This window comes from Halichoerus grypus, chromosome 2, assembly GCF_964656455.1.
Source record: "Halichoerus grypus chromosome 2, mHalGry1.hap1.1, whole genome shotgun sequence".
NCBI lineage: Eukaryota > Metazoa > Chordata > Mammalia > Carnivora > Phocidae > Halichoerus > Halichoerus grypus.
This window is the reverse complement of record NC_135713.1, coordinates 33,601,773-33,624,711: the sequence shown is the minus strand read 5'-3', so window position 1 is coordinate 33,624,711 and position 22,939 is coordinate 33,601,773. Positions and strand designations below refer to the sequence as shown.

The 22,939-nt window shown below is 44.7% G+C and overlaps 1 pseudogene; it reads left to right on the top strand.

Moving 5' to 3' along the window:
- The first annotated feature begins 13,704 nt into the window (after positions 1 to 13,704).
- LOC118519656 (tax1-binding protein 1 homolog pseudogene) lies at positions 13,705 to 16,085 on the top strand (annotated as a pseudogene).
- Positions 16,086 to 22,939: the final 6,854 nt, after the last annotated feature.

The window sequence follows — 22,939 nt, the reverse complement described above, 5'->3', positions numbered from 1 at the left end:
CTTTCATTCTAAGAAGGCAACGATTGGTGTGTTCCTGGATGGGGGTCTGGTTACCAGAAATCTGAAGCCAAGATTAGGAGCTTGGAATTTAGAGCCCCACCCCACATCCTCCAGGGAAGGGATGGAGTCTGGGGACTGATTTAGCAATCAATCATCCTATGTGATGAAGCCTCCACGAAAATCCATAAACCTAGGTTTCAGTGAGCTTCTGGGTTGATGAACCCATCCACATGCCCTGAGGTTGGCAACCCAAAGCAGCTCTCTGCCCCCTCCCCATATATTGCCTTATGCATCCTTTGCATTTGTTTGGTCCTGAGTTGTATTCCTTGTAATAAACCAGTATTCATAAGTAAAATGCTTTACTGAGTTATGAGAGCTGTTCTTGCAAATTATTGAACTCAAGGTTGGATGGTGAAACCCCCAATTTATAGCTGGTCACTCAGAGTATGGAAGACCAGGACTTGAGATTGGCATCCATCTAAAGTGGGGGCAGTTTAGTGGGACTGAGCCCTTAATTTGTGAGCTCTGATGCCTCCTCCAAGTATACACTGTTTAAAACTGAATTGAATTGTATGACAGTGTCCTGAGAATTTGAGAATTGCTTGGTGTGGAAAACCCACACATCTGGTGTCAGAAGAGTTTTGAGTAAGGTAAAACAAGTAGACTGGTTTTTCTTTTATTTGTATAGCTCGCTCGAATGAAAGAAGCTATTGTTTTTACTGTTCTAATGTTAGGATGACCTGAGGAGGAATAATTTTCATCATTGGGAGATTTGCTTATTTACACAAAAATACAGTCTCCTAGAAGGCAGCACAAAACCCTATAGCTGGGCAGTTGTTGAATCCTTTGCCTCATCTCTCAGCACAACAACCGTGGAGGCTGTGGTCGGGGAAGGAAAGTCTCATTTGGAGCAGGTTTAGAATTCACCACCTCTTGAGATTGAGCCACAACTGCCCGCTAGAGGAATCAACAGCAGAACAAGCGGGCCTAGGACGCCTGGGTAACCAGGTGGCTTAAGTATCTGCCTTTGGCTCAGGTTGTGTTCCCAGGATCCTGGGATCTGGTCCTGCATCAGGGCTCCTTGCTCAGCAGGAAGCCTGCTTCTCCTTCTGCCTGCTCTGCCTCCACTACCCCTGTGTATGCTCTCTCCCTCTCTCTCTGACAAATAAATAAATAAATGAATGAATGAATGAATGAATGAATAAATAAATAAATAAATATCTTAACCAAAAACAAAAACAAAAACAAAAACAAAGTGGGCCTGACTTTTCCACTAGGCAAAATGCATAGGGCCCCACAATACTTCCACAGGCCCACAAAATTGTTTTAATTTCTTTTATTTTTTTAAATTTTTAAAAGATTTTATTTATTTATTTGACAGTGAGAGAGAGAGAGCCCAAGCACAGAGGGAGAGGGAGAGAGAATCAGACTCCCCGCTGAGCAGGGAGCCCGATGCTGGTCTCCATCCCAGAACCCTGGGATCACGGCCTGAGCCGAAAGCACACGCTTAACCGACCGAACCACCCAGTGGCCCCTGTTTTAATTTCTTTTAAAACCAGAAGAAAGAAATTAAATTCTAGGTCAAAGAAAATGTATATTTAATATTAATATATTTTCTTAAAAACCAATGCACACATAAAATACATGTTTTTTGTTTTATGGATCAAGAGGCCAACGAAGGCAAATGTGTGCCTAGGGTCCACGAAGATCATAATATAGTCACGGGACGGGCGGGGACGCTGTTCCAACAACCCAGGTTGGGAACGGCTGCGACTCCAGACTCAGGGCACACGTTGTGGGCCAGAAGCTTTGGTCGGAGTCGGAGGGCGGTGCGCAAGACGGGACAGCCGGGCCTGGAACTGCGCCTGCGCCTGCGCCAGCGCCTGCGCGGAGGGCTTCCATGCTGTGCCAGCCTAGTGCTCCCCGACTTTGCCTCCCTGAATTCTTCTCATCAAGTTTTATTTAACTCTCCAGTTTTAAATCACCTTCATTTGTTCCCTAACAGTGTCCCAAAGTCATCTATAAAATTAAATGCTCAAAATTCCATTGGTTTTGAGGACATTATTTCGTAATGACATTCTACCCTATACCAAAGCTTTCTCTTACGTTTTACAGATGTGGTTGATGGCGAGTTTGGCCGCTGAGGCGGAAGGAGGGTCCCTCCGAGCGAGTGGGTGGGCGTGAGGGCCGCAGAGCTGGCAGTTACCGCGGAAGTGGGGGCGGGGGCGGCCCCTCTCCGGACCTTGGCGACCGGGAGCCGCCAGGTCAGCGGGGCGGGAAGGAGGGCTGAGGGCCGGCTGGGGGCGCGGGCAGCGCGGGGACTGGAGAGGCCTCGGCAGCCGTCTCGCGGCGTTAGGACCTCGGTTGTGGGCGCGGACCCCCACACCGGGCGAATCTCGGCATCCTCCCAACCGACGTGAAGGCGTTGGAGGAACCTGCGGGCCTCGAGTCTAGGCCCCTGGTCCACGCGACTCGGAGGATGACCCCGGAGAAGGAACCTGTGAGGACCGGGCGGAGTAGTCACCAAGAGGCCAATTGCGGAGCAGCAGATTTGGGGGGAAAAGGAAAAAGTCTCCCTTCCTCCAGGCTGTGCAGTTTTCCTTCGTCGCAGTGGACAGCTGCAGAATTTCTGGAATGGGGCGGCGGGGGGCATGATTCTCCTGGGAACCTTGAGCGTGAGATTGTATTTGGGTAACCGTTTACACTCAGGCTCACAAAACGTCAGGTGTATTAGAAAGAGAGAAGGAGGTGGAGAGGGAGGGAGAGAGGAAGGAAGAAAAGAAAAGGAAAAAAAGAATGGGAGGGGTTTTTGGAGGAGGGTGGTAAGAGACTACACTATGAGTGCTTGGAGAGCTAGGAGGCTTGGCTGGGCATTAAGCAACACCCCCCCCCACACACACACCCCGTCCGTTGTTAGGACTGGTTTCCTGCCCACTTTAAGGAGTGTGGCGGGCTCTTTTCTTCTTTCTCTCGCGAGCCACCCCAAGTGTTTTCCATTGCTCCGCTCTTCTCCCTTCCTTTCTCATGTTAACTTCTGCTCACCCGACCCTGGCCGGGCGGTGTTAAATCACTGCAGCCCGGTAGGGATCCTCGTGTGGAGAAGGAAAGTAGAAAAATTGCTTCCATTTTCGTGGTACTGATTTGGAGCCAAAAGTGGGAGAGCTTTTCCACAACAGCTCCTGAATGTGCCCGCGCCGGTGCGCGGCTCGGAGTGTGACAGTGGGGGTAGTGGGGAGTTCAGACGGAATGCCCTGCACTCGGAGGATGACCCCGGAGGAACGTGTGAGGACCGGGCGGAATAGTCACCAACTTATAAAGCTTTACAAGTTGCAGAGGAGGCTCACCCCGTCCTCAATAATTTTCCCATCTTTCTTTCTATAGCGTATTTTCCCGGAGCCATTGTGATGGATCGAATAAAATAATAAAGCATGGTTCATCTGAATGCTTATAGGAAAATAAGTATTGTACTAATATATGAGTTAATAGAGACACATTAGAATTTTTATTTGTGTAAAAATATGGGTATATATTAGTATATATATAGAAAATATATATTTTCAGGGCACCTGGGTGGCTCAGTCGGTTAAGCTTCTGATCTCAGGGTGGAGAGATCCAGTCCCACGCTGGGCTTCCTTGCTCAGTGTGGAGTTTGCTTGAGATTCTGCCTCTCCTTTTGCCTCTCCCCCTGCTCTCTCTCTCTTCTCTCTCTCAAATAAATAAAATCTTAAAAAAGAAAATACGTATTTTCAGATGAAATAGAGAAATCAAACTGTAAGGGTAATCTTGAATATTATCTTTCAGTTTATAAGAAATTTCTATGAAATTTTGCACAAAATTTGCATTAATTTTGTAACTAAAATGTCATTATTGATCTTAGGCTTCAATCTTTTTTAAAAAATTTTTTTCTTTTTTTTTTAGAAGATTTTATTTATTTATTTATTTATTTATTTGAGAGAGAGAGAGAGAGAGCAGGGGTGGGGGATGGACAAACAGACTCTCCGTTGAACTGGGAGTGGACTGGGGGCTGGATCCCAGGACTCTGAGATGGTGACCTGAGCCAGTCAGATGCTTAATTGAGCTACCCAGGTGCCCCAAGCTTCAAATGTCTTTTAGTTTCTCCCCTTATGTACATGAAATCTGGAATTTCTATCTGCACCCATATAAATGAATTTTTTATGTTTCATGTTCTGACCTTCTTGATATAGTACCGTTAGAATTCATTTCCATACACATTCCAAAGGTTTCTGCCAATATAAATTATCTACCCATTGCAATTGTTTTGATATATGAGCAATAAATCCAAATTTAGATTTTACAGTTGTCCCTTTGGGGCATTCTAGTATCTGCATCTAGTTATGGGTTTGGAATGAGTTATGATGGTTATGACTTGAGGCTAATTGACATTCTTCTAGAAGCTAACTTTCTCAGGTGAGATCTCAGTGTCTTTAATCAAGAAAGGGCTAGCCTTGGGGCGCCTGGGTGGCTCAGTCGTTAAGCGTCTGCCTTCGGCTCAGGTCATGATCCCCAGGTCCTGGGATCGAGCCCCGCATTGGGCTCCCTGCTCGGGGAAGCCTGCTTCTCCCTCTCCCACTCCCCCTGCTTGTGTTCCCTCTCTCACTGTATCTCTATCAGTCAAATAAATAAATAAAATCTTTAAAAAAAAAAAAAGAAAGGGCTAGCCTCCTCAAACAGAGGAGGAAGTTCAGAAAGATGTGGAGATTCAAGGTTCTTATATTTACAAAGATCCACCGAAATTAACCCATTTGAATCCAGAGAGTTCTATTACTTGCTAATCAATCCCACTGCTTGCACATGAGAGGTGTGGTGAAGATGTGAATTCATCTTATATTTTAATTCTGCCTCTAAAAGGATCAAAGTTGGGGTCTGATTTTTGGCTCTCTCATCACTGTACCTATAAGAAATAAGGCTTCTTTCAGGGCCATTACTGAAGTTTCTGGTTCAAAAAATTTAAAACCATGAATCTTTTTTTGTTTTTGTAAATCCTGCAATTCAGTGGAAGTAGGCATCACACCCTACAGTTATTGTAGCCCTCAATACCATCAAAATGGTCTGTAGAGACGACCAATTAGACGTCCAGTATTTTGACTTCAGTAGATTCTTCACTACAGAAATAAAAAGTTATAACCTGTCAACTATGTTTCAGTAGAAATGAAGCAGTCATCATGTTTAAGTTTAGCAAATTCACAAATCAGCACTTATCATCTAGGGTTATGTTTATTTCTAGGTCTGAGAACTAATTCTAAATTCTCATTTTTAAATTGTTTTCTGAAACCACTCCTGGTCACAGTTACTCTGCCTGTCAAGAAAGAGAAAGCAGCCAATGCTGTGTGAGCCTGACTGTGTTCCTATTACACTGCCAAAGCCCTAAGTGGCATGACTTTTTCCTGCCTCAGATCCAACCAAGGGTGCCTTCCATTTACAAAGACTAACTGCAGCTCTGTTGGCAAGGAAAATTTGGAAATGTAGTTTTCAGATGTCTAGGCCTTACCGTTCAAGGAAGAAGACAGAAGATTAATTGTGGCTGAGTACAGAAGTAGCCAAGCCAGCCACACGGTAAAATAAAAATCTGGTGAGTCTTAAAACATCACACTTAACAAATGCAATGCATTATCCTGTACTAAATACAGGATTACAGAATTTTAAACATCTTAAAAGTTGGGACATGACAATTTTCACTCCTGTCCATGAAAAATGGTGACTATAGGTACAATGTCAGTTCAAGGAAATATCTGATGTGTAAATCTGAGGATCCTTATGAGTCTGAGGCCTTGGCCAAATGGTCCCTCTGCTGACATCCCCCCTCTCTTGACCCCAAGCCCACCATCTGATTAGCTTTTTTTTTTTTTTTTTTAAAGATTTTATTTATTTTTTTGACAGACAGAGACAGCGAGAGCAGGAATGCAAGCAGGGGGGAGTGGGAGAGGCAGAAGCAGGCTTCCTGCCGAGCAGGGAACCCGACGTGGGGCTCGATCCCAGGACCCTGGGATCATGACCTGAGCCGAAGGCAGATGCTTAACGACTGAGCCACCCAGGCGCCCCCATCTGATTAGCTTTTAACTTAGTCCTTTGAGTGGGCTCTTGGAACCAGGAGCCTGTTTCATGGGACATTTTGGTTAATCTTTGTTGAGTTTTAAAAAATGTATTTTTTCAAAAGTGGTTATCAGAGGATAGCATATAACTTGTAATTAGAGGAAAGCTTTCTGATATTCAGATATCAGGGACTCCTAACTAAAACTCTGCTCTGTTAATTAAAAAAAAAAAAAAACTTGACTCTGCATTCTAGTTCCTACCTCTGACCCTGCATGGTTATTCCCCCCCCCAAGTGTTTTCTTAGTATGATTCCTTTGCAAACATGTATGATATTAAGCTGGGTTCAGGGGGAATTCACTCTGGAAACAGAACACCTCTCATATTTACTCTGAATGAGACTCAAGTCCTCCATAGGCTCACTCTAAACTAGAAAATGCTAGAAATATTTCAGCCATTCCAGGTGCTCCAATCTAGGAACATTCAAGTCAAGTCTTCAGAACAATTTGTGGCCCAGTATATGCATCCCTTTCTTGCTATACTCCCACCTCTGATGGGTACACCACTCCCTTGTCTTGAAATACAAGGTAGTACCAAAGATACACACATCTATATCTCCTGCTCAGACTCTGATGCTACAGGCCTGGATCCCTCATTTACTGGTCAGCAATTTTGGATGTCTTCAGACAACTCTAAATAAGCCTGCTCTTCCTTGGGCATTTCTTGTCTTGGCCAATACTTAGTCTTAAGTATTAACCAGAAAAATACTTAGCTTAGTACAATTCAGAAACCTCAGAGAAATTTTATCTTTTTATCCTTTCTTCCTCCCTTCCTCCTTTTTTTTTTTTTTTGATTTTATTTATTTATTTATTTGACAGAGAAACAGCGAGAGAGGGAACACAAGCAGGGGGAGTTGGGAGAGGGAGAAGCAGGCCCTCTGCCGAGCAGGGAGCCTGATGTGGGGCTCGAACCCAGGACTCTGGGATCATGACCTGAGCTGAAGGCGGATGCTTAACGACTGAGCCACCCAGGTGCCCCTTCCTCCCTTCCTCCTTAACAATAATCCTAACTTCAGAGGAGTGATTACTTAGTGCCATATTACTTGTCACCTTCCTGATAAGCTCTCCCGTTTCCCAGGAGAAGTTGTAACTTTCTTTTCACTTTCCTGAGCAGATGTTCCAGGTTAGTCCATCCAGAAAGGTTCCTTTTGTGTTTCCTGCATTTTAGGGACAGCAGAATCCTCTCACAGGGCCTCCTGGGATTCCAGTTAACACCAGAACATTCATGGATTTGGATTATACTGTGAAATCTGAACTCTGCTTTCACAAGACCAGGTTCATACTGTCCCCAAGTAACACTGCTGTTCTCCCACAGGGAGACATGCAGTTTTCAGCCAAGAGTTTATTAGGAGTTAAAATTGGATGCACTTGGGGCACCTGGGTGGCTCAGTCGGTTAAGCGTCTGCCTTCGGCTCAGGTCACGATTCCAGGGTCCTGGAATTGAGCCCCGTGTCGGGCTCCCTGCTCAGCTGGGGAGGCTGCATCTCCCTCTTCCTCCGCCTGCCTCTCCCTCTTCCTCCTGCTCTCCCCCACCCTTGACAAATAAATAAAATCTTTAAAATTGAATGCACTCTCAGCATAAGTCACTCAATATAATCCTACATTACTAGAAGCAATTGTATCAGAAATAAACCAAGAAGAAGAAAGTATCTGGAGGTACATTGAAGATGGTAACCACAGAGCCCTTCTGTACCCTGCAGGACCAGAAGATCCTGGGGTGGTAAGCTATCAGTCTTTTATGGAGCATGTCTGAAAGGAAACCCCTCTGAGTTGAAGAATGGATGCAAAACTAAGACTAGATGGGAAGAGGGTAGAGTGAAAGTTCAATCCAGAAAACCAGGGGCAAAGAGTCCATTTTGGGGGATCGATCTAGTGACATGGCAGAGTCCTCTCTTGCCACAAAAGGCAACAGTGAGCATTCTTCACTTTCTAACTTAAACCAGTCAAAATCAAATAAGGAAAGACCCTGCTGAAGGAGCCAACTTTTTAAACCAGGTGGCTTGCTCCATGATTTTATATAATGGAATTTCCACTTCTCCAGAAGTATTAATCCAGGTACAGCTGGTGGTGTTGGCCACAGCACAGACACCACCTTGCTCAGCCAAAAGAGAATCAAGAGTTACCCTATGATTAAGAACTACCTTGGACAGAGAGTCTAAGGATCTTCGTTGGGCAGCTATCGTCTTAGCAACGGAGTCTGCAATATCTTCAAGAGTTAAAGAGAGGCTCCTGATCATATTCTCATTTACACTTACTCCTAACTAGGCGAGTACGGCCCTGCCAAAGGAAGCAAATCTTGAGTCATGAATGCCTCCTGGTAGGTCCTTTCTACCAGGGGATTCAACCAATGAAATGTCTTAGTTTGTCTGTGGAAAGTTACAGGCACAGTTAGGTAACCTACAAGGCCTTGCCTAGCTGTGCACCAGCCATCTAGGCATCATAAGCCCAAGAAGAAGGACAAAGACAAACCCTGTAGAGGACAGACCATTCCCATTAGGGTGGTACTATTAATGGGTTCATTCACAGGGATTACTGCATTTTACTTGTTCAAGCGAGGGGTCAGTCAGATTTTAAGTGCAAGTGGAAAGAATCCCCAAGCCTGAAAGAGTCATTCTAAATGTCTTGCGGACACAGGTGTTGCCAATAAGTTCTCTTGATGAGTGGGGGCAGATCTGATCTAGACAATCATGGGAATGTGGGGGTGCAAATGTACTAAGATTTATATAGGTTTTCTATCTAGTTGGGTATTCCATGAAAGGGAAAACAACCTCCAAAGGCCGAAGGAAGACTCCAAAGACTGAAGAAAAAAGGCTAATAAGTCCAGCTTGACAAGAAATGGTTCATTAAAGGGACTTACAGGCAGAAGTGTGTTTTGGGCAGCTACAAGATGAATAGATCCCCACAACCCCACCTCCCATAAGACCTTTTTTAGCCCTAGTGGCTGGGGAGTATGTCCTGGGGGACCACCCAGAAGGAAATGTTCGAGGGTCACACTCATATCTCCAGAACAGGTTAAGAACATTATACCCAAAGAGTGCACTTAACACTGTGGTTAAACAAAATTTAAATGTGCAGTTAAACAAAAATTAAAAATGAAGAGGGTGTGGTGCTCAAGAAGTCTTCAGGTCACAGGACAATCATCATGGCAGATTTGTCCAAGATGGTGTTTGTCTGGCTCACACACTCCACCCCTCAAATCCAGCTCTTACAATCTCACGCGCCTATCTCTTCCGCAATATTCCCTGAGCCATCATGGAGGGATTCATCATGGAGGGGTCAGCTTTTTGCCAGACAGTGTTCCAGTTGATGGCATAAAGCACAGCAGCAGTACAGACAGCAACAGTAAAAGAGACCTCTGAAAAAGGGAGCAAAAACCACATATCCAGCATGAATCCCACTGTAAACCATCCCTGTAGGTCTGCGCCCATTGCAGAAAAGGGTTTCCTTTACCAGAATAAGAGAGGAGCAGCCAGCAGGCTAAACACAAAAGAATAAGTGCTTAGTGGGTACTTGTCCGGGAAAATGCTCTCCCCCAATTAAGATAATGCTAAGTGGCTGGGGTGCCTGGGTGGCTCAGTCGGTTAAGCACCTGCCTTCAGCTTGGGTCGTGATCTCAGGGTCCTGGGATCAAGTCGCACATCGGGCTCTCTGCTCAGCAGGGAGTCTGCTTCTCCCTCTCTCTCTCCCTCTGTCTCTTTAATATAAATAAATAAAGATCTAAAAAAAAAAAGATAATGCTAGTGGCTTCAGTCTTGTCATGAGGACAGAGGCAGTCTGAGGTGCATGAGCAGGAGGGACACACTGAACATGTTGCCCAGGGGCCAAAGAGTCAGCCTGTACGTGTAAAATTAAAGGTGGCACAAACAACCACGTTAGGTAACCAGCCGTATAGTGCCTTGTGGTAGAGGTGCCTGTCTGGAACGTAAATGTTGACTGTTTTGGCCCCAACTCCAGCAGGATCAACGGGGACCACTTTAGCTGTCCAGGACACTGCTCACACTCTGGCAAGAAATAGCCTATCCAACTTGGGGGAAGTTGCCATTCCAACCCCCATTCAAGTGTCCCCTCCCCTGTGGAGAATGGGCTGAGGAGCACAGAACCATGGTGGCTTCCAGCCTGCTTTGAGCTCAGGAACCAGGGCCTCAGGCCTCGTTTTCCAGACGGTAATAGTCACAGGCATGCTGGTTTTGGTACCTAACTGTGTGTATGGGGTGTGGCCACAGGCTTCAAATTTAACAAGCGTATGGCCTCTGGCAAGATGTCCAACTGTCTGTAAGAGGGCTCTGAATTGAGCTTTAAGAATGTCATTCTTCTTTCAGTGCGTCCAGCAGCTTGTGGATTATAGGGTAAATGATACTCCCAATGTATGTCCTGCTCATGAGCCCAGGCCTGCACAGGATGTCTAGTGAAATGTATTTCCTATCACTATCTATCCTTCGAAGTTATCCATACACAATACTAAGTTGTTCTAGGCCATTGATGTTGGCATTTGATTAGCCCTTTTACAGGGGAAGGCTTGTGTAAGCCCCAGAGGCTGTATCAACACACGTTAGGATGTACTTCTTTTCTTGACTCGTGGGTCGAGGACCGATATAATCAACTTGCCAGTCTAAAACTGGTTGGATCCCAAGGTGAATGCATGGTGTGTGGAAACTTCCTAGGTCTCAGATGGTAGGAGATCAGGCAGTTGCTGAAGGCTGGGAGGACGTCAGTACAGCAAAGGGGCATGCCAGCTCCCTTCACTATGTTCCAACCCACCTGAGCACTGCGATGCCCCCTGTGCTTATGAATCCATGCAACCAATTCTGAACTTTGTATGGGGTAAGGGCCCTGATGTTTGCTAAAGTGTCTTCCTCAAGAGTGTCAGGGGGTGAGGTCGGCCTATGCTCTGAGACATGGAAAACAGTAAATGAGGCAGTGGGGTCCTGCATCCTTTCCCATATATTTTTCCATAATTCTGCTCCCTATAATGGTTTCTATAAAACTTTCTAGTTGTCCCTAGCCCACTGGGCCACCCAGGTTGTCAAACCCTTATAGACAGCCCAACTGTCTTTGCAGAGGGTAAGGAGCCAAGGTTCATATGTACTTATACCATCCAGGCAGCCCTCAATTCAGCCTATTGGCTGCTTTTATTATCCCCAGACTCAAACCACATAGTATCAGTCTGGGGTTTGATTGCTATGGCAGTCCAGTGACTAGGATTTTCTCTACTAGAGCCATCTATATACCAAGCATCTTTAGGAATAGGGTATGTGCCCTCCTTTATTTATTTATGAGGGGGTCTCTATAGGAGGCTGGGGGGAGACATTAAAGGTTTCATATCCTACCAGCTCAAAGATAGCATGTAATTCAGCTCCCAGTGGACCAGTGGAAAGAACACTCATTGGTGTAAGTAGGCATTATAGAGGCTTGTGCTATGGCAGATGCCAATCTTGCAAACATCCTGTCTATCCACCCCTTTATAGGCAAACCAGTCCAGACATTTACCAGAAGAATGGTCATTATGGGCTCCACTTATTAAAGGGTCTTATAGACTCAACACTTGTTCAGTAGGAGAATATCAGATCTCTGCTCCCTGACAGCATTGTGACCAAAAGCCCAATGGAGTTAACTTCCCATGCTGTTCTTGCCATAATGCCTGATTCATCTAATCTCATGTAACAGCCACATCTAGGGTCCAGGGATACAAGGTAAAGGACCATTCCATGACCTGAAGCCTGTGTTTGAGCAACTAATATCTTAGCTTGGTCAAAGGTAGCTTGATGTTCTTCTACCCAATGCCAATTCACTCCCTTTTTTACCAGATGATATAGAGAGTGCAGGCATGCTCAATGTAGTCTGAAAGGTTGGGGAGTATGTGCTAGGGGACCACCCAGGAGGAAATGTTTGAGAATCACAGTCATATCTCCAGAACAGATCAAGGATGTTATGTCCCAAGACTGTACTTAAGTGTGTGATTAAACAGAAAGAAAAACTGGGGAGGGTGCTATGCTCAAGAAGGCTTCAGATCATGGAATGGTCATCATAGTGGATTTGTCCAAGATAGTGTTAGTCTAGTTCACACATTGGGTAAGTACAGTTATTACTGGAGAAAGGTAAAAACAAGGCATTGGGATGTTCTGGCCATAAAAGCTGAACTTAGTAAGAGACTTCTAAGGGTGATTGATTGTATTTTGCAGTGACATTAGGAAAAGAAGAGAAATTGGTCACAGGGAGGATGACAGGATGGATCTCTAGCATCATGGATAGATCAGAATCTTTGATGACAAATCCAACAATCTGAGAGGTTACTCCCCTTAGCAGTGGCCTGGGAGATATGAATGAGGGTGGTCTTTCCAGGCCAATGCCGAAGAAGGGAAAAGAAAAGAGGAAGAAAGTATTTCATGTTTAAAGTATGAAGTCTTGATCCCCTGTCTTGGGCAGAAGCAGTTTACCTCAATGTCAGCTACTTCTCTTCCTTGTCAATTTGTTTCAGAGGTCTCCAGTGTCTATACAGGACCAGATATCAGAAGGAGCCTTCTTCAGTTGTGAGATGTGTATCTAAGGCTCAATGCCTTCTAATTTTGTAGCAGTGTCCCTGGTCAGGAGCACTTGGTAAGGTCCCTTCCAACGAGGCTCAAGGGCTGTTTTTCTCTAATGACATTTCCAGAATACCCAATCACCAGCCTCCATACTGTGACCAGCAAGATCCTTTGAACTGGAATCTGGGGAGGCTTCTTTAACCTGTTGATGATAGGCTTTAGCATAAGACATTAAAGACTTACAGTAGCTAGTCATATTAGCATGAGATAATAAAGGATCAGCAGAAAGTTGTATATCAATAGACATTGGTCTGTTGGTAACTATCTAATGTGGAATGAGTTTATGTTTCCCAAAAGGATACCATGAGCAGTCAGCAAAATCAAAAGCATACCTTAGGTCAGGGAAGTCCAGTTGTTTTGCAAGTTTAGAGGTTTTAAGTTTGAGGATCCCATTAGTTCTCTCAACCTTGCCTGAAGATTGAGGATGATAGGGACAATGATAATCCCAAGAAGTTTGCAAGGTTTTCATTAAGGTTCATATGATTTGCCTGGTGAAGGTGGGTTCTTCGATCACTAGAGACTGGGAAAGGTATATCAAGTGAGAAACATTTTCTAACAGTTTCTTTGCTACCATGAGGACATCAGCTTTGTAGCAGGGGAAACCTTCAACCCATCTGGAAAACCACATACAAATAACAAGAACATATTCATAACCCATAATAAGTGGCAGTTGAATGAAGTCCAGCTGCAGATGTTCAGAAGGTCCAGAAGGAGGTCTGAAGCCTCTGGTAACAAAACCAGTTTTATAGGATTATGGATTATATTCCAGGATTATTACTGGTAGATTATTTTTGCAATGTTATGGAAGTTTTTCCACCGATGTCTATTCATAATTTGAGTCACTTTAAATGCACTAGGGTGGGTGAAGGAATGCAAAAACCAAAAAATGGGGTTTGCCAGGCAGCTGGGAAGAACCAAGCAGGTGTCTTGGGTTTCCCATGGCCCTGATTGTTCATTTAATTTACAACCACTGTTCACCCATCTTAATTTCTCTGATTCAGGAGCAGAGCGTTGCCATGTTACAAAGACATCAAGATGGCAAAAGCCTGGCAATGAAGGGCCATTTCTTGCAGAAGGAGAACGGACTTCATTCACGTGTACCACAATCTTAAAATACAATATAAAGAAGGCTTAGTATTACTTATTTGACAATAGGTCCCATGAAATGTACATATCAAATAAGCCTAATTTAACAAATACTTTACATTTATTTACATTTCAAATAAGCCTAATTTAACAAGTACTTTGAAATAGTGCATGTCAAAAAGACTTCATTTACAATTTGACTTTGGGTAGTTTGTAAAAAATATTTTAAAAAAAGGTTTTAAAGCACTTGTCTAAATAGAACCACAGATTATTATGAAACTTAATACTTAAAAGGTAAAGAAACTTGGGAAGTGTAGCCAGTCGGTGGAGGGAGGCAGTGGTGGTGGGAGAGGTTTGGCGGTTGATGGTGGTATAGGCTCAGAAGCCTCTCTCATGCTCCCTCTGTCCGGAGCCCCTTGAAGGATTCACAGTGACATCTCTTCAAGAAGTCCCCTTGCAGACTTCCAACTTTGCCCATGTCATCTTTCAAAATGTGGCCAAGAGTTATCTTCCTAATGCACACCTGGAATGTCATTACACCTTAACTCCATATATCCATCCACATCCAAAAGATTGGGTTGGTATATTCAAGGTTGGATGGAGTACTACTTGCGATTATTACACAATTTTATGGTCTCCTATGCCTGAACATTACATAGAAGGATCAACAGTTAATTGTGTGTTAGCATTTCAAGGATATTACCTTCCAAATGATGATGGAGAATTTTATCAGTTCTGTTATGTTACCCATAAGGGTGAAATTCATGGAACAAGTAAACCTTTCCAGTTTCAAGCTTCTCCAGTTGAAGAGTTACTTACTGTGGAAGATGAAGGAAATTCTGACATGTTGGTTGTAACCAAAAAGCTGGCCTTCATGAGTTGAAAATTGAAGAAACCATGAAAGAAAAAGAACTATTAAAGTTCATTGCTGTTCTGGAAGAAGAAACAACACAACTTTGAGAATAAGTTGGAAGACTGGAAAGAGAGCTTAACCATCAAAAAGATGTGACCAACTGCAAGCAGAGCAAAAGGGTCTTGTTGAAGTATCACAAAATTAAAAACGGAAAATGAAGAAATTAAGAAGAGATACAATGATGCTACATCCAAAGCTCTCCGGCTTGAGGAAGATATTGTGTCAGTGACACATAAAGCAATTGAAAAAGAAACTGAATTAGACAGTTTAAAGGACAAACTCTGGAAGGCACAATATGAAAGAGAACAACTGGAATATCAGTTGAAGATGGAAAAGGATGAGAAGGAACTTTATAAGGTACATTTGAAGAATACCGAAATAGAAAATACCAAGCTTGTGTCAGAGGTCCAGACTTTAAAGAATTTAGATGGGAACAAAGATAGCATGATTACTCAGGGGCACCTGGCTGGTTCAGTCAGGGAAGTAAGGGGGGAGTGTATGCCTCTTGATCTTGGGGTTGTGAGTTCAAGTCACATGCTAAGTGTAGAGATTCCTTAAATAAATAAACTTAAAAAAAAAGAAAGCATGATGACTCATTTCAAAGAAGAGACTGGCAGGCTGTAGTTCTGTTTGGCTGAAAAGGAAAATCTGCAAACGGCTTTCTTGTTTACAACCTCAAGTAAGGAAGATACTTTTTTTTTTTTTTTTTTTTTTAAGGAGCAACTTCATAAGCAGAAGAACATGTTCAGGCAACTTGGCAAGAAGTTTTCTTTCTGGCCAAAGAACTTTAGTGATGCTGTAAATGTGCAAGATAAAACAATGGCAGATCTGCATACTGCACACTTGGAAAAAAGCTGATGCAGTGGCAGAACTTAAACTAAATGCTGTGGAGGAAAAAAGGCCAGGAAAAGACTGATAGACTGGAACGTGAACTGAGAAGTTGAAGACTTGAAACTTTGTCTTCAGATGGCAGCAGATTATTACAAAGAAAAAAAATCAAGGAATGCCAGAGGCTCCAAAATCAAATAAACTTTCAGACCAATCAGCCAATAGCAACAGTGTCTTCACAAAGAAAACTGGGAATCAGCAAAAAAGGCAATGGTGCCTCCATAAACACAGACCCAGCTACTGCTGGGTCTACTATAGATATAAAGCCACCCCGTCTGCAGCCGAGACAGATTCTGACGGTGTAACAAAGGGGAAAGTCTGTGACGTGACCAAAGAAACTGCTGACAAAACAGAAAAATATAATAAAGGTAAACGACTCTTGCGGGATGAGAAAACAAAATTCAATAAATATGTCGATGAACTGCAAACATGGAGCTGAAACGGAAAGAGCAAGTGAAGACTGCTGGAAATGTAACACTAGCACTAGCTGAAGTAGAGGACAATTACTAGACAGGCGCTTTAACCAGCTAAGCCACGGCGCCGGCAGTAGAGGACAATTACAAACTTCAACTGACAGAGAAAGACAAAGATAAATGGTCTAACGTCACATCTGGAAAACTTCTCGAGGGAGAAGGAACTTAAAAGGAGTCTAGAAAATCAAGCAGAAAGGACAATGGAAGGTCAGAATTCCCAGAGTCCTCAGAAGATCTCACGGTGTCTCAACACCTGCTCCGAGCAAAATGGTCACGTTGCTGCAGCGCTGAATACACAGCCAGTTCTGCAGTCTGGTGATCCTTAACGCAACACAGGAAACCAGGGATGGAGCAGATGGTGCTGTTTACCCAGGTGAAATCCAAAGGCTGCCTGTGAGAGTAGCTTCTTGGGGACTGGAAGATCATGTTGTCTGCAGCCAGCCTGCTGGAAACGTTAGTGGGCTTGATGGTTTAGAAGACCCTGAGGACAGTAAAGAAGATGAGAATGTGGGGCGCCTGGGTGGCTCAGTTGGTTAAGCATCTGCCTTCAGCTCAGGTCATGATCCCAGGGTCCTCGGATGGAGCCCTGTTGGGCTCTGAAAGGCATGTGCAGACCCATTTTGATCGGAATGCTTTAAATTTTGACTACTTTTTATTATGAGTTGGTAATACAGATTAGCAATTTAAAAAAATCACCTCAAATAGACCACTATGGAGACCACAAGGTATCACTATGCACCCTTTACCACACTTTTCTGAACAAGAGCTACTTTTTTGAGTTTTGTGTTCCTCAGGTCAGGGTCAATCATCGGCTTATCACTAAATAGAATTGTATTCTCCGTTTAATCTTACAAGTTTAAGAAAAGAAGTTTTTCTGTGTTTGTATCCTTATTTATTCCCCAGTTTGCAAAACTATGTGAATAAAGGAAATGGATTATTTCAATGTTACCACATTGAAAATATATGTATGTAGAGTGTGCTATTTAGCAGAATATTTACAAGTTTCTGTTGACCTTCTTGATTGAATATACCTACGAAATACTATGTAATAAAAATAGTTTATCATAAAAAAGTAAAGAAACTTTACATAATCTGTTATCAAAAACATACCAAAAATCCAAGAAAACTGTCCTTTTAACAGAGAAAAAAGCAAATTCTAATTTTGCACCAGGTTACTTTTGATATTAAAATTCATTTTTAAGTAAATTAATTTTAATCTTAGCCAGTTTGACCATACATTAAAATTCCTTTTCAAACATTCCTTTTCTATAATCTTTCTACAACTTGTTTTTTTTTTTTTTTAAAGATTTTATTTATTTGACAGAGAGAGACACAGTGAGAGAGGGAACACAGCAGGGGGAGTGGGAGAGGGAGAAGCAGGCTTCCCACTGAGCAGGGAGCCCGATGCGGGGCTTGATCCCAGGACCCTGGGATCATGACCTGAGGCGAAGGCAGCTGCTTCACGACTGAGCCACCCAGGGGCCCCTACAACTTTCTTTTCTTCTTTAAACAATCAGCCTCACTTTAAAACAAAATTACTTTCTCTTCCCTTAAGAAAAAACACCCCCATTCTTCATACCTTGTCTTACTGAAAACACCTCCTATGTTTCTGGCATGTGAAGATGCTTCCCTTATTATTTCCAGTAGCTTTAATTATATGTATTATTTAGAATTTTTAACTCTTAGAAGCCTTAATTTCTAGGGAAAACTAAGAAGTATTGTGAACTGTTATACCAGCACTTTTTAAATTTGCAAATTTATAAATACATTTCATAATTTCTTTTTTTAACTTTTTTTTTTTTTTAGAGAGGTGGGGAGGGGCAGAGGGAGAAGGAGAGAATCTTTTTTTTTTTTTACTGTTATTTATTTTTTAAAAAAATTTATTATGTTATGTTAGTCACCATACAATACATCATTGGTTTTTGATGTAGTGATCCATGATCCATTGTTTTCATATAACACCCAGTGCTCCATGAAGTACGTGCCCTCCTTAATACCCATCACCGGGCTAACCAATCCCCCCTCCCCCCTCCCCTCTAAAACCCTGTTTGTTTCTCAGAGTCCATAGTCTCTCATGGTTCATCTCTCCCTCCAATTCCCTCCCCCCATTTTTACCTTCCTTCTCCTAATGTCCTCCATGCTATTCCTTATGTTCCACAAATAAGTGAAACCATATGATAATTGACTTTCTCTGCTTGACTTATTTCACTAGCATAATTTCTTCCAGTTCCATCCATGTTGATGTAAAAGTTGGGTATTCATCCTTTCTGATGGCTGAGTAATATTCCATTGTATATATGGACCACATCTTCTTTATCTATTCATCTGTTGAAGGGCATCTCGGCTCTTTCCACAGTTTGGCTATTGCGGACATTGCTGCTATGAATTGGGGTGCATATGGCCCTTCTTTTCACTACATCTGTGTCTTTGGGGTAAATACCCAGGAGTGCAATTGCTGGGTCATAGGGTAGCTCTATTTTTAAATTTTTGAGGAACCTCCACACTGTTTTCCAAAGTGGCTGTACCAACTTGCATTCCCACCAACAGTGTAAGAGGGTTCCCCTTTCTCCACAACCTCTCCAACATTTGTTGTTTCTTTCCCTGTCCATTTTTGCCATTCTAACTGGTGTAAGGTGGTATCTCAATGTGCTTTTGATTTGGATTTCCCTGATGGCTAATGATGATGAACATTTTTTCATGAGAAGGAGAGAATCTTAAGCAGGCTCCATGCCCAGCATGGAGCCCGAAGTGGGGCTCTATCTCACAATGCTGAGATCAGGACCTGAGCTGAGATCAAAAGTTAGACGCTTAACTGACTGAGCCACCCAGGCACCTCTACATTTCATAATTTCTAGAAGCATATGCCTTTTTCAGTTTTCTCACATAGGATCAACACAGCCAATATCTTTTAGTTTTTCTGCAATGAGAGGACCAGATGATGCCCAGAAACTTGACAGATAAAACTGGGCCTGCATAAATGTGGGGTGTAAATGTGACGGTGAAGGTGTGCAAATCTGCCTCTACTGCCTCCTCAGAGGGAATAATGTCAGGTCCCTCAGCATAATGTCATCAATATAATGCCAGAACGGCACCTTTCCAATTGTAAGGTATTTAAATCCTATAAAACCTGATAGCAGAGGTTATGTGCAATTGTAGAACTGTTTAAATATCCCACTGGGAGCTGAGTAAATGTATATTGAGTCCCTTCAAAAGTGAAAGAAAACTGAGCCTGGGATTCCTATACAGTGGGAACAAAATAGAACTACTAGCTAGGTCAATGACTGCAGAGGATGTTCTTTGGGCCTGTTGTATGTCCTCGATCAGTTCTATAATATCAGGAATTGGAACCTTAATCAGGGAACCTGAGCAGTGAGGTTTGGATACATAGTCAATGGTGAGATGTCGTGCATTAGTGACTGGCTTAAGCACTGGCCAAATGGGGCTATTGAAAAGGGAGCTTTTGGGTTAATGACTCTTGTCTGAAGCATATCTTTAATGATAGGGCATAGGCCTTCACTGCTCTGTTTAAGGCATATTAGGGAGTATTTACCATCTTGAGAGGGGGAGTCACAGGTATCCATTTGGCAGTCCTACCAGGAAGTACAAGAGCTTGGGCTTATTCCATGTGGCATGGCATCCTGTCAATGCCTCCATGCCTCTAGTAAGAAAAGAAAGAGCCAGGGGCCACCACTAGAGGAGGCCATCTGAAGTGAATGGTTCCAATAGTTACATCCCAATGGGTCTTCCGCCTTTGATTGTTTTATCAGGAATGCCCTTTAAGTAGAAGGACTTTCCTTTTGGAATTTGAGAGGGAGTTGCTGGAATGATAGTGACTTGGGCCCTGGTATCTAATAGAGGAAAAAAGACTGAAATTTTATTGTCCTAATGGACTAGCAGAGTGGCATAGGAATGAATGTCCTGGAGAGGTGGGACAAGCCCCAGGGAGCAGCCAATTCCTTGGGTAGGAGCTTGAATGGCTGCCAGTCCTTGTGGTTAGGGAGGAGGGTGGAGGGAGTAGTGGAATCAGGCTAAGTGGAGGTCAGAGGCGTTAGAGGGCTATTATGTGTCCAGGGATGGCCAGCAGAAGGGAGCCGGCTGTGGCTGGCAGAATGCTAGCTTCAGGCCCTGGAGTTTAGAAACTGGTGGTCCAGAGATTAAGTGGCCAGGAACCCTGAGTCCTCACAACTCCCAGTAGGGGTTTGCCTCTGTATTCCCATAAAGGGAAAAGTTAGATGGGCCCAGTGATACTGAGGAGGAAGTGGGGAACTCTCTCCCTTGAGGAAAATTTGTTCCAGGGAGATGCTCCTGGCTTTGTCTCGGGGAAAAAAAAAAAAATAAAGCTTTCCTTATACCCAACGGGATTGATTGCGGGACGGGGAGTGGGTGCAATAGTGCCTGCACCACTTTCAGGCAGTTTAAGGGTTGCTGCAACGCCCGGTTGGGAATTAAGGGTTTCCCACTGGCAATGCAACTCCTTGTGAGGGCTGGTGGTTACTGCGGGCAGCACAGATAATCCGGGAGAGGGGATGTTGGTTTTTGACTCCACCACAACCATTTGCTGGGCAGACGCTGGTGGTGTCCCAGCCCCACTCCGTCCAGGGAGCCGCGGGTCCCTAGCGCAGCTCTATGCGGATTACAAACCGCGATTTCTCTTTATCTCTAACGCTGGGAGCACCGAGCCCAGCGGCGGTTGCGGGCAGCCGGCTCCCTCCCCGGAGCCCGACCCCTCCCGCACTCGCACCGCTCTGGGCTCCGTGCGCTCCCCTGCTCGTCCCAGCTCCGTTGGGTGCCCCCTGTGGGCGCCTGTCAGCCTCGGCTCCACGACGAGCACGGCCGACCGTGCGCCCTCCCACTTTCTGCCAAGCACAGCCTGGCTGGCGCTCTCCCGGTGGCGGTGTGTTTCGCCGGCATCCGCCCTCTTTTCGCTCCGCCGGGGGGTTCCGTTGGCGGTCGCAGTGGAGCCGGGAAGCCCGGGACCTGGGGGCGGGGGCAGCACCCGAGCTGGCGCCGAGCCAGGTGATCCTCGGCCCCTGTACCCCACCGCCTGTTTCTCATCACCGCGTTCACTCGCGGCGCCCACCAGACAGTGCTGGGATCCGGCGCCACTAACAGCCCCGGAGCAAAGGTCAGGGGCGCTGGGTGCCGTCCCTCCCTCTGTCCCTGGACGGCTAGCGCCGGCCTTTTGCCGGTCGCACTTCCCGGCCTTCCCCCTAGCCCTTCGGCGGGTAGCTCCGAGCCGCGGCGTGTCTGTCACCGCGCGGATTTGTGCCCCGTGTCTGTCGCAGCGCCGCCCGTTTGTCACAGCTGGACTGTTTTCTCAGCGACGGCACCGTCGACTTCGCCACGCGGCTGTTTCTCGGGGGCAACGCCGCTAGTTTCGCCCAGTTTGCATTTCTCTAGTCGCGCCCATCTGGCCATTTCAAAGGTGCGGTTTCCCTACTTTCTCCGACCCGAAGGTGTCTCGTGGCGGCGCGGCGGCGAGGGTGCAGCCCGCCGCCTCTCTGCGGCCCTTTGCTAGCAGAGCCGGCCGCGCGCTCTCTTCCCAGCGAGGACAGCAGGGCACACCGCCTCCCTCCCGACGTGAGAACAATTTTTTTGACCGCGCCGCCCGGCTCTCTGTCTCAGAAGCTCGGGACTTGGCGGTCATCATCCATTTCTTGCTTTTTAGCAGATTTTGACTTAGCGGTGCGTGGGATTTCTTGGCGGTAGCAAGTCCGGTGTAGTCGGGCCGCGATTTCCACAGCTTGCGCCAGTCCGGGAGCCGCGGCGAAGGCGGTTTTCTCAGCCGCCGCAGACCCGGCTGTAGGCGGATCGAGGGTTTAGCCAGGCCTGGGACTGCTTGGTGAAAGGAAGTCCACGTTGACTCTTGGCAAATCAGTATTTAATCCTGCCTGGGAGATTTCTTAGTCCGACCAAATCCCGGGTTAGCCATTTCTTAGCGCAACGTGAGGCGCTTTAGTTGAGCCAAAGTTTTCCACTCCTAGTAAGTCCGAAAAACCCGTGCCTGGGATATCTAAGATCCATTCAAGACCGAACATGTCCAGATTTTCCAGGAAACTGTACCTGTTTATCAGGCCTGCCATTTCTCAACGGTAGCAAATTGTGGTTTGGAAACAAATATGCTTGTTATTAGGTCCGACAGAAGTAGGAGTCCAATGGCAAAACCGATTTTTTGGGTCGCATTTCGTTGTTTTTGCTTTTTGTGTCTTGCTTTGTTCTGTTTTGTTTGCAATAGGAAGTCCACCTTAGCTATGCTTTTAATACTAAGTCCGGGAAAGTCCAATTCCACAGACTACAAAAATTTCTTATTCGCGGGAAATTTTGGAAATTCAGATTTAACCGGTTTTGGTTGTCAGCCTCACAGAAGTCAGTGTATATTTGCTAAAGCCATTTCTGATTTGGTAAGCTCTGGGGTGTTCTGTCTGAACAATGGTAGCATCATTAGCCCTTAGAAGTCGGATGTGTACTGGCATAAGCGATTTTTCAATCATACCAATGATTGAAAAAGTCGGTATAAACTGGGAGAAATAATAATTTCTTCATCCCAGCATTCTGTAAATCTAGATCTAGCTGCGTTTCTGTTTATTATGCCATCAAAGTGTGTATATAGGCAACAGTGATTTCTTAATCACAGTAAGTTAGGAGCTGGAAACACCAGGTCCGCCAATCATTTGTTAATATGAAAGTCTGTAAAATCGGTATATACTGCTGAAAACAATTTCTTCATCATGGGAAGTTTTGATTCTGCAAGAGACAGTCTGCCTTAGCTGGTCATTCCTAGCAGTACCAAGTGATGTTTCGGCAATAGGAAGTTCAAAGGTAATTGTGCTTTTTATTACAGAGTCCAGTAGAAGTGATTTCTTGTGCACAGCGAGTTCAAGGCAATCCTGA